The following is an 8179-nucleotide window of genomic DNA, read 5'->3' on the forward strand; positions in this document are numbered from 1 at the left end:
CTTCCTTCCTTCCTTCCTTCCTTCCTTCCTTCCTTCCTTCCTTCCTTTTTTTTGCAACAAGCTCTTGCTCTGTTTCCCAGGCTGGAGTGCAGTGTTCCAATCTTTGCTCACTGCAACCTGTCTCCCAGGTTCAAGCAATTCTCATGCGTCAGCCTCCCACATAGCTGGGATCACAGGCATGTGCCACCACACCAGCTAAAGTTTTGTATTTTTAGTAGAGAAGAGGTTTTACCATGTTGGCTGGTCTGGTCTCCAAATCCTATCCTCAAGTGATCCACTCATCTCGCCCTCCGAAAGTGCTGGGATTACAGGCGTGAGCCACCACACCTGGTCGGAATTTAAAGTCTAGTAGAACTTGGGAAGTGAAGCAATGTCACGTTTGCTTTGCTTCTATTTGCCCTTCCAGCACTCCCATTTCTCTTTTCAGCATCTTGATCCTACAATTGGGTTTGTTCATGGGGAATCCCACAGAGGTCTACCCTCCTTAAGAAGTGCCTTATGCACTCCCCAGATCTGCCTGGCTCCCTCCCCTTCAATGGAAGCCTGCCTCTTCTTTTATTTATTTATTTTTTTAAAGACAGAGTCTCGTTCTGTTGCCAGGCTGGATTACAGTGGTGCTATCTCGGCTCGCTGCAACCTCCACCTCCCGGGTTCAAGCAATTCTCTTGCCTTAGTCTCCCAAGTAGCTGGGATTACAGGCACACACCACCATGCCCAGCTAATTTTTGTATTTTTAGTAGAGACAGGGTTTCACCATGTGGGCCAGGATGGTCTTGATCTCCTGACCTCGTGATCTGCCCACCTCGGCCTCCCAAAGTGCTGGAATTATAAGTGTGAGCCACAGTGCCTGGCTGCCTATTCTTAACTGGTGAGCTGTTGAGGAAAATATATTAGACTACATTTTTATTTCTGTAAAATAAAAAAATTGATCTAGATTTTATCCAAGACCTCTCCCTGCTCTAAAATCTTGTGATTCTGTGAGTCTCCTTTCAGGCGATAAAAACTACTGATGATAACTTTCCTGATAAAATTGTGCCATTTTTACCATGCTTGTGGAATTATCCCTTTTGTTTGGTTAATCTCTCTCTCTCTCCCTTTTTGTAGTCACAGGACTATGATTTGAACCTAAAATAGTATTCTGCTTACAGCACATTTCACAGAAGGCAGTTCTGTCTCAGACCCGCTTTCTGGGTGTGTGGATTTCAAGTCCCTAATTGGGGCTGGTGGGCAGTTTGGTGGCAAGATGCTGGTGCACTTCCCACTCTTGGTCGAGGCATTGCTTCATGGCCAGCTCTGCTATGTGATTTTCCACTTTCAGACTCAGCACGGACCACTGAATCCTCAATAGGATCACTTATTAAAAGGTGGAATATTACTACATATGTTTTGATAGACTCAGTTCTTGCAGGCAGCTCCATGTGAGAGCATGCTATGGACAAGAAAGAGGTAAATGAGTAGTATGATTCGTCCTGAAACCCACAGACCTCTACTGAGATTAATTGTTGGCAAACTCTCCCCAAGATCCTTGACCATAAAGCACTCCAGGGAGCGCAAAGGATTACAGTCATTACCCATATAGCAAGCTGAGCTAATTTTGCCTGGGTCTGACCCTTTGGTTCCAGAGAGTCTAGCTATTTCAATTCTGTCCCTCAGATGACACACCATAATGACGACATTGAGAGTGTGATCAGCTGCTCATCAGGTGCAGGACCCCAGCATTTCCTTTCCAGCAAACAGATATTTCCCTGAAATTTAAAACGCCTTCTGAAACATGGGGCCTTCCATTCTTTGTTAGTCATCCGTGCTTTGTAACTGGTCAGTCACCATAGCCAGAGTGTGGGAAGACAGATGACCTCAGTCACATGAATCTTGCAGTGAGTCCTGTGGAGCCATAGAGTGACAGGTGCTAGACCCAGTACTCAGGCAGTGCAATGCTCTCTCGGAGGGGAATTAGGGGCCTGGAGGCAAATTACCTGCACAGGGAACTCACTACATTTTGTTTTATTTTCCAGAAGGTTCCTCTTTGTTTCCATATGACTGATAGACACCCACGGTCACACTGGATTATAGTATTGCTTTCTTCATTACCAAGGCAGCTTTATTATTGAAACCTGGTGAAACATCTGCAGAAAAGAGTCATGATATGTTACTAAAAATCTCCAACGAAGGAAAATAAATTCTTTATAAAAGAGAAGTGATGATGATTTGGGTCAAGTTTTCTCAGCACTATATATCGCTGTTTTGATGATGCAGAACAGACTTGGGAAACAGAGGGGGAAGAATTGGGAATACTGTTTTTCAGTTACACCATGGTTTCAGTGCACAGGTAAAAGGGGCGGGTGGAGGTTAGTTAGAAACTAAATTACTTTGGCAGTTCTGTTTAAGTAAGGGCCTGGCATTTCCCAGAGAGGAGGAGGAAGTGCTGATAGCTCCTGAAATCCTCCCCGCTTCCAAGTGGTTAATCCTCAGGAACTATCCTTTGTGGAGGTCATTACTGCTACTATGAGATGGTAATTAAAAAAAAAAAAAAAGAAGCAGACCCATTTCAAAGACAGCATGAACAGTATAGAAGACTGTGGCCTGAGTGCTCTCCCATTCGGATTCTTCTGAGGAAATTTTTCCCATCCTAGTACCTTTTATAGTTCTTAATGGCGGAGAAACTTGGCATAAAGTAATACTCTTTTTTAGTTTCATTGATATATACTTAATGTGCAGAGTTTTGGTAAAGTTTGGAATATAGGATAAGAAAAGGGCTTTGTATGCAAAGTTTTAAGTCCTATAAACACTTTGAGTATCTTAATTGTACTTATATTTTATACATAGAAATCTGGATGAGTGATCACTCTGGCCACAGTGTTCTATACTGTACATGCTGTCTTTGAAATGGGCCTACTTTTTGTTTTTTAAATTACCATCGCACTGTAGCAGTAGTGACCTCCATAAAGGATAGTTCCTGAGTATTAACTGTCTTGTTTTTCTAAGACCACCAGAGCGAGGACAAAAGAACCAGCAAGTAGGCACAGGTCAGGAGCAAAACTGCTAGTTTATTTTAGTAACCTAAGGTGTGGAGAAGTCTGTCGGCCTCCGGCAAAGAAGGCCGGCAGAGTTCCCCTCCCCCAAGCTCTCCGACGGAGTTCCGACATCCCGACAGGACTGGGAAGCTGGGAAGTCCGCCGGGCTGTGAGAAGGCCGCGTGGCTCAATGGCCGAGAGCGGCTTTTCTAGGAGTGGGAGGGCAATAGGTGGGGCATGGGCGTGTCAGGGGCGTTCCGCAGGTGCGACCAGGTAAATCTTGGTCTCTTCAGATTGACGTCACCTGGCGCATGCCCAGTTCGTCTGCATCTTCCCAGGTCGCCGGCTGCATTTTCGCGCGCGTGGGAAGAGTTGGTGGTGAAGAAGAACCCGGAAGTGCACCATCTTGCCTCCGTTCGTCCAAACAGTCCAACCTTTTATTGATAATAGTGATAAAGGGGCGCCGTGGTCTGTCTGGCTATACTTCCTGCTGTTAAGGGGCGTCGTTAAGGTCAGGGCCCATGGTTGGTATTTGGACGCATGGATGAAAAATAAAATAAGGCACAGTATTAGTATAGGAATGAGGAATGGAAGCATTTGTTGGAATATGGGCAAAACCCAGAAGGAAGGTCCCGGCAAGGTTGGGGAGTATGAGATAGTTAAGAAAATTTAGTAAGTTTGAGGCGAGTGGGGGAAAGCCAAACTGATTTCCACTGATTGCTTTCAGTAGGGGCCCTTTTTAGTTGGGAATGAGGAATGAGTGCGCAAAGTACTTGTTGGCCAGGCAGCAATTAAGGATTGGAGTTTTTCGTGGAGTGGATGGCTTTCCACTTACTCCTACTACAGAGATATTGGATGGAAGGCTAGGTCCAGAGAAGGACGGCAAAACAGAATAGGTAGCCTCGCTGTTGATTAAAAAAGTAATTGTCTTACCCGCTACCAGGAGAGTTACCCGCGGCTTGGCGAGGGTGATGGGGGTCCCCCAGTCTCGGCACCTTCAGTTGTCATCGTCGTCCAGATGTAGGAGCTGGAAGGAGCTCCCAGGATCCTGGGAAAGGGGGTCACATAGAGGTGCGGCACCTGTTCTCAGGGTGGGGCAATCAGACTTCCAGTTTCCTCCCTACTGGCAAGCAGGGCAGGGGGTTGCTTGTGGAGGAGGGTTAGGACATTCACTGGCCTAATGTCCTGATGCCTTGCACTTATAGCAAGGCTGCGTTGGGACTCGGGGACCTTGCGGACACCTGTTGGCATAGTGTCCTGCCTTGCCGCACTTATAGCAGGCAGGCTCCTTTTGTAGCTTTGGAGTCTGCGGGGTGTGTGCTCTCTGGTCTGGGGTTACGACTGGGCTGTAAAGCCGCTGCTAGGAGCTGTAACTTCTGTTCAAGGCAAGCCTGCCGTCTCCTCTCTGGAGCTATAGACCTTAAAGGCTAATTTAACTAGGTCTTGTATTGGTGTCTGAGGACCATCCTCTACCTTTTGAAGTTTTTTACTAATGTCAGGAGCTGATTGAGAAATGAAATAAGACGCCAAAATGGTGGAAAGATCGGCCAATGAAAAAGGGACATGTACTCTGACTACCCCCTCCGCCCCAGCCACCTCTCGCAAAGGTGCTAACACTGTAGGAGGGTGTGGGCAGAGATAGGGGACTCAAGACAGCCAGTTGGGGGCCCCGAAGGAGGCACGGGACCGACTGGATTATTAGTAGATAAGGAGGAGGAAGGAGGAGTCTGGATGGGGGGGAGAGGAGGAGTCTGGGCAGGAAGGGAGGGGGTGGAGAGAAGGAGTATAGGGACGAGAGCCCAAGGCCCAAAAGCCTTGTATGTAAATTTCGGACCACTTGCCTAGCCGCTGGCAGAAACTGCTGAGGTCGATCACGCCACAGTGGAAAGGAAAATTAACCGCTTCCTCCTAAGGTCTTGTTCAAGCTGTAAGGTTTTTAAATTGGCTAGGAGGCACCCTAAGGGGGTGCTCTTTGGAAATTTGGACTGGGGGGGGTTTCCCGTTTGTTTCCTCTTTACCAACACACAATGGACACAATGGAAATGGAAGTGGATCTCTGCCTGGCTTCAAAGCGTCCTTTGGAACCAGCAGAGACAGACTGGAGGCTCTTGAAGCCAAAGTGGAGATTACCTTCAGGCGGACGTCTCCGTCCTGAACGGGTCTCCGAGCCACTTGGTGGCTCCAAATGGACCTCGGACCTGTGCAGGATTTTGGCCGAGGGACACAATAGACACAATGGAAATGGAAGTGGATCTCTGCCTGGCTTCAAAGCGTCCTTTGGAACCGGCAGAGACAGACTGGAGGCTCATGGAGCCAAAGTGGAGATTACCTTCAGGCGGACGTCTCCTTCCTGCAAGGGTCTCCCAAGCCACTTGGTGGCTCAAAATGGACCTCGGACCTGCACAGGATTTCTGGCCGAGGGAGGTAAAGAGGAGACAAGGGCACTTACCCCAGAGAGGCCGTGAGAGTGAGCGAAGCGGGTCTCAGGTCCTGGTCCATCCGCGGCGTGGAACGAGGAGGAGGAGGCTCCCCGGACCCTGGGGGCCCTGAGGAGGGGTCTCCTCCCGGGTTCGGCACCATCTGTCTTGTTTTTCTAAGACCACCAGAGCGAGCACAAAAGAACCAGCAAGTAGGCAAAGGTCAGGCGCAAAACTGCTAGTTTATTTTAGTAACCTAAGGTGTGGAGAAGAAGTCTGTCGGCCTCCGGCAAAGAAGGCCGGCAGAGTTCCCCTCCCCCAAGCTCTCAGACGGAGTTCCCACATCCCGACAGGACTGGGAAGCTGGGAAGTCCGCCGGGCTGTGAGAAGGCCGTGTGGCTCAATGGCGGAGAGCGGCTTTTCTAGGAGTGGGAGGGCAATAGGTGGGGCATGGGCGTGTCAGGGGCGTTCCGCAGGTGTGACCAGGTAAATCTTGGTCTCTTCAGATTGACGTCACCTGGCGCATGCCCAGTTCGTCTGCACCTTCCCGGGTCGCTGGCTGCATTTTCGCGCGCGCGGGAAGAGTTGGTGGTGAAGAAGAACCCGGAAGTGCACCATCTTGCCTCCGTTCGTCCAAACATTAACCATCATTTTTTTTTTTAAACAATAATTTGTCTTCTTTTTCTACACAGAGTTGCCCTGCTTTGACTTGCTCACTGTATTACAAAGGCCTATTTGTAACATATATAGCTTAGTGTGGATTGGAAATCCTGATTCATTCATTCTCACCTTTAATCACTACCTAAGCATAGGTATTTGCTTTTTTGATGGTGTTCAGTGTTTGCTGTAGGAAAGGGTTAGTGACCAAATTTTAGTTCTAGGGTGCTATTAGGAGCCAGAAATCATTTTGAAAACAATAGTATGCTTAGCTTGTACCTCTGAGAAGTTTTTCACCACTCTGTAGGCATTCTCAAATGTAAAATAATAGCAACAATAACATTTAGGGAGAACTTGCTATGCACCAGACAGTGCAGATCCTTTACATATACTGAAAAACTTAATTCTCAGAACTACCTGGTGGGATAAGTCCTATTGGCCTCCACTCAAGGGAAGGGCTGAATGGCTAGGGATTCAGTTCCACACATGAGCTAAGAGTCAAAGGAGGGCGTTGACTGATTCCGAACAGTGTGTGGTGGATGCCTTCTTGGATCCAGCTGCCCTGGTTGGAAACAGTGAAACATGTGGAAATTAAAGAGAAATAAGCTTGAAATGAGAGTATGGGAGGCTGTGTGGTCACGCCTGTGATGTGGTCCAGTATGGGCATCACCTTAGCAGTGAACAATTGTCTCATAGGTGGTGGAGGAACTCTGCGATTATGAACCATGCTATGGTGCTAGTTGAATGGGGACCTTCCATTCTCCCCCTTTTCCTAGCTTTTGGAAGAACAGCTGAGCCCTGAACTGAACTCTCAAAGCTCCTGGAATTCTTGCACAATTCAGGGTTATGATGGGATACTATCTTTAGGAGAAAAATGCTAGATTCCTACTAGGGCAGATGCTGTTTCCAGCAACTAACTGGAAAGATAAAAGAGGTATTCCAGTATTTATGCTAGACTCTGGAAGAGGATCTTATCTCTGTGAATATACAGTTCTGTGGGTCACTGCCTTGTCTGAAATCTTCAGTGACTTTCCATTACATACAGTGTCCAACTCATTCCTCACATCAGCTTCCAACTTACCTCACCTCTAGTTCTTTTGGGGTTAACTTTGGATCTTTTGTTGGATCCAAGCAGTCTCATTTTTGTTTCCTAAATATGCTGTGCTTCCCACTTGAAGCTTTGCTTATGATTTATTCTGTGGCCCTTGAGAGGAATAAGCCCTCTCCTCCCATTATCCACATTCTACCTTTCTTCACTGAGACACCCATGCCCTCCATAAGGAGGATTTACCTTCTGAGAAGGTTGAATTGCAGGACTTAGCATTTCTTCTATGTCCACCACAGGGAAACTGTGACCAAAGGAAGGAAAGCCATGCATTGAATCAGAAGACCTGAATTTCAATCCTGGCTCGGCCGTTTTCTCACTGTGACCTTAGGCAAAATTTTCAAGTCACAGCTTCTTCATCTGTAATAGCCATCTCATAGGGTTAATGTGAGAATTAAATGTAAGGTAGGTGAGAATAAATATATAAACACCATATAATTATTCAAAGTATTTGTTCATAAAAATATGGATGACTGTCATGCCTGTAATTTCAGCACTTTGGGAGGCCGAGGTGAGAAAATCATGAGGTCAAGAGATCAAGACTATATTGGCCAACATGGTGAAACACTGTCTCTACTAAAAATATAAAAATTAGCTGTGCATGGCGGCATGTGCCTGTAGTCCCAGCTACTCAGGAGGCTGAGGCAGGAGAATCACTTGAACCCAGGAGGTGAAGGTTGCTGTGAGCCAAGATCGCACCACTGCATTCTAGCCTATCAACAGAGCGAGATTCTATCTCAAAACAAACAAACAAACAAACAAACAAACAAACAAAAAACATATGAATGACTAACACCACAACCATACTTTTCTAACCATAGGAATATATGCCATTTTGGTACCTTAGTTAGGGAAAGCCAGAATATCCCATAATACATAGACTTCATGTAAAACTTCTCTATTAAAATCATGATCTTCCTTCTGGGTGTCATTTGCTTTTCTGTGTATCCTGGACTGTGTTGTTAATCATATCAGAGAGGTGCTATCTA

The 8179-nt window shown here is 46.8% G+C and overlaps 1 long non-coding RNA gene across 1 annotated transcript in view; it reads left to right on the top strand.

Annotated features, from left to right (window-relative positions):
* Nucleotides 1-2126, top strand: part of LOC111555170 — a 55218-nt gene extending 53092 nt beyond the window's left edge. Inside the window, exon 3 of the long non-coding RNA XR_002735441.1 lies at nt 2013-2126. This is a non-coding gene — a long non-coding RNA (uncharacterized LOC111555170). The remainder of the gene's footprint in view (nt 1-2012) is intronic.
* Nucleotides 2127-8179: the final 6053 nt, after the last annotated feature.

The sequence above is a fragment of the Piliocolobus tephrosceles genome, chromosome 1, assembly GCF_002776525.5.
Source record: "Piliocolobus tephrosceles isolate RC106 chromosome 1, ASM277652v3, whole genome shotgun sequence".
In the NCBI taxonomy this organism is placed as follows: domain Eukaryota; kingdom Metazoa; phylum Chordata; class Mammalia; order Primates; family Cercopithecidae; genus Piliocolobus; species Piliocolobus tephrosceles.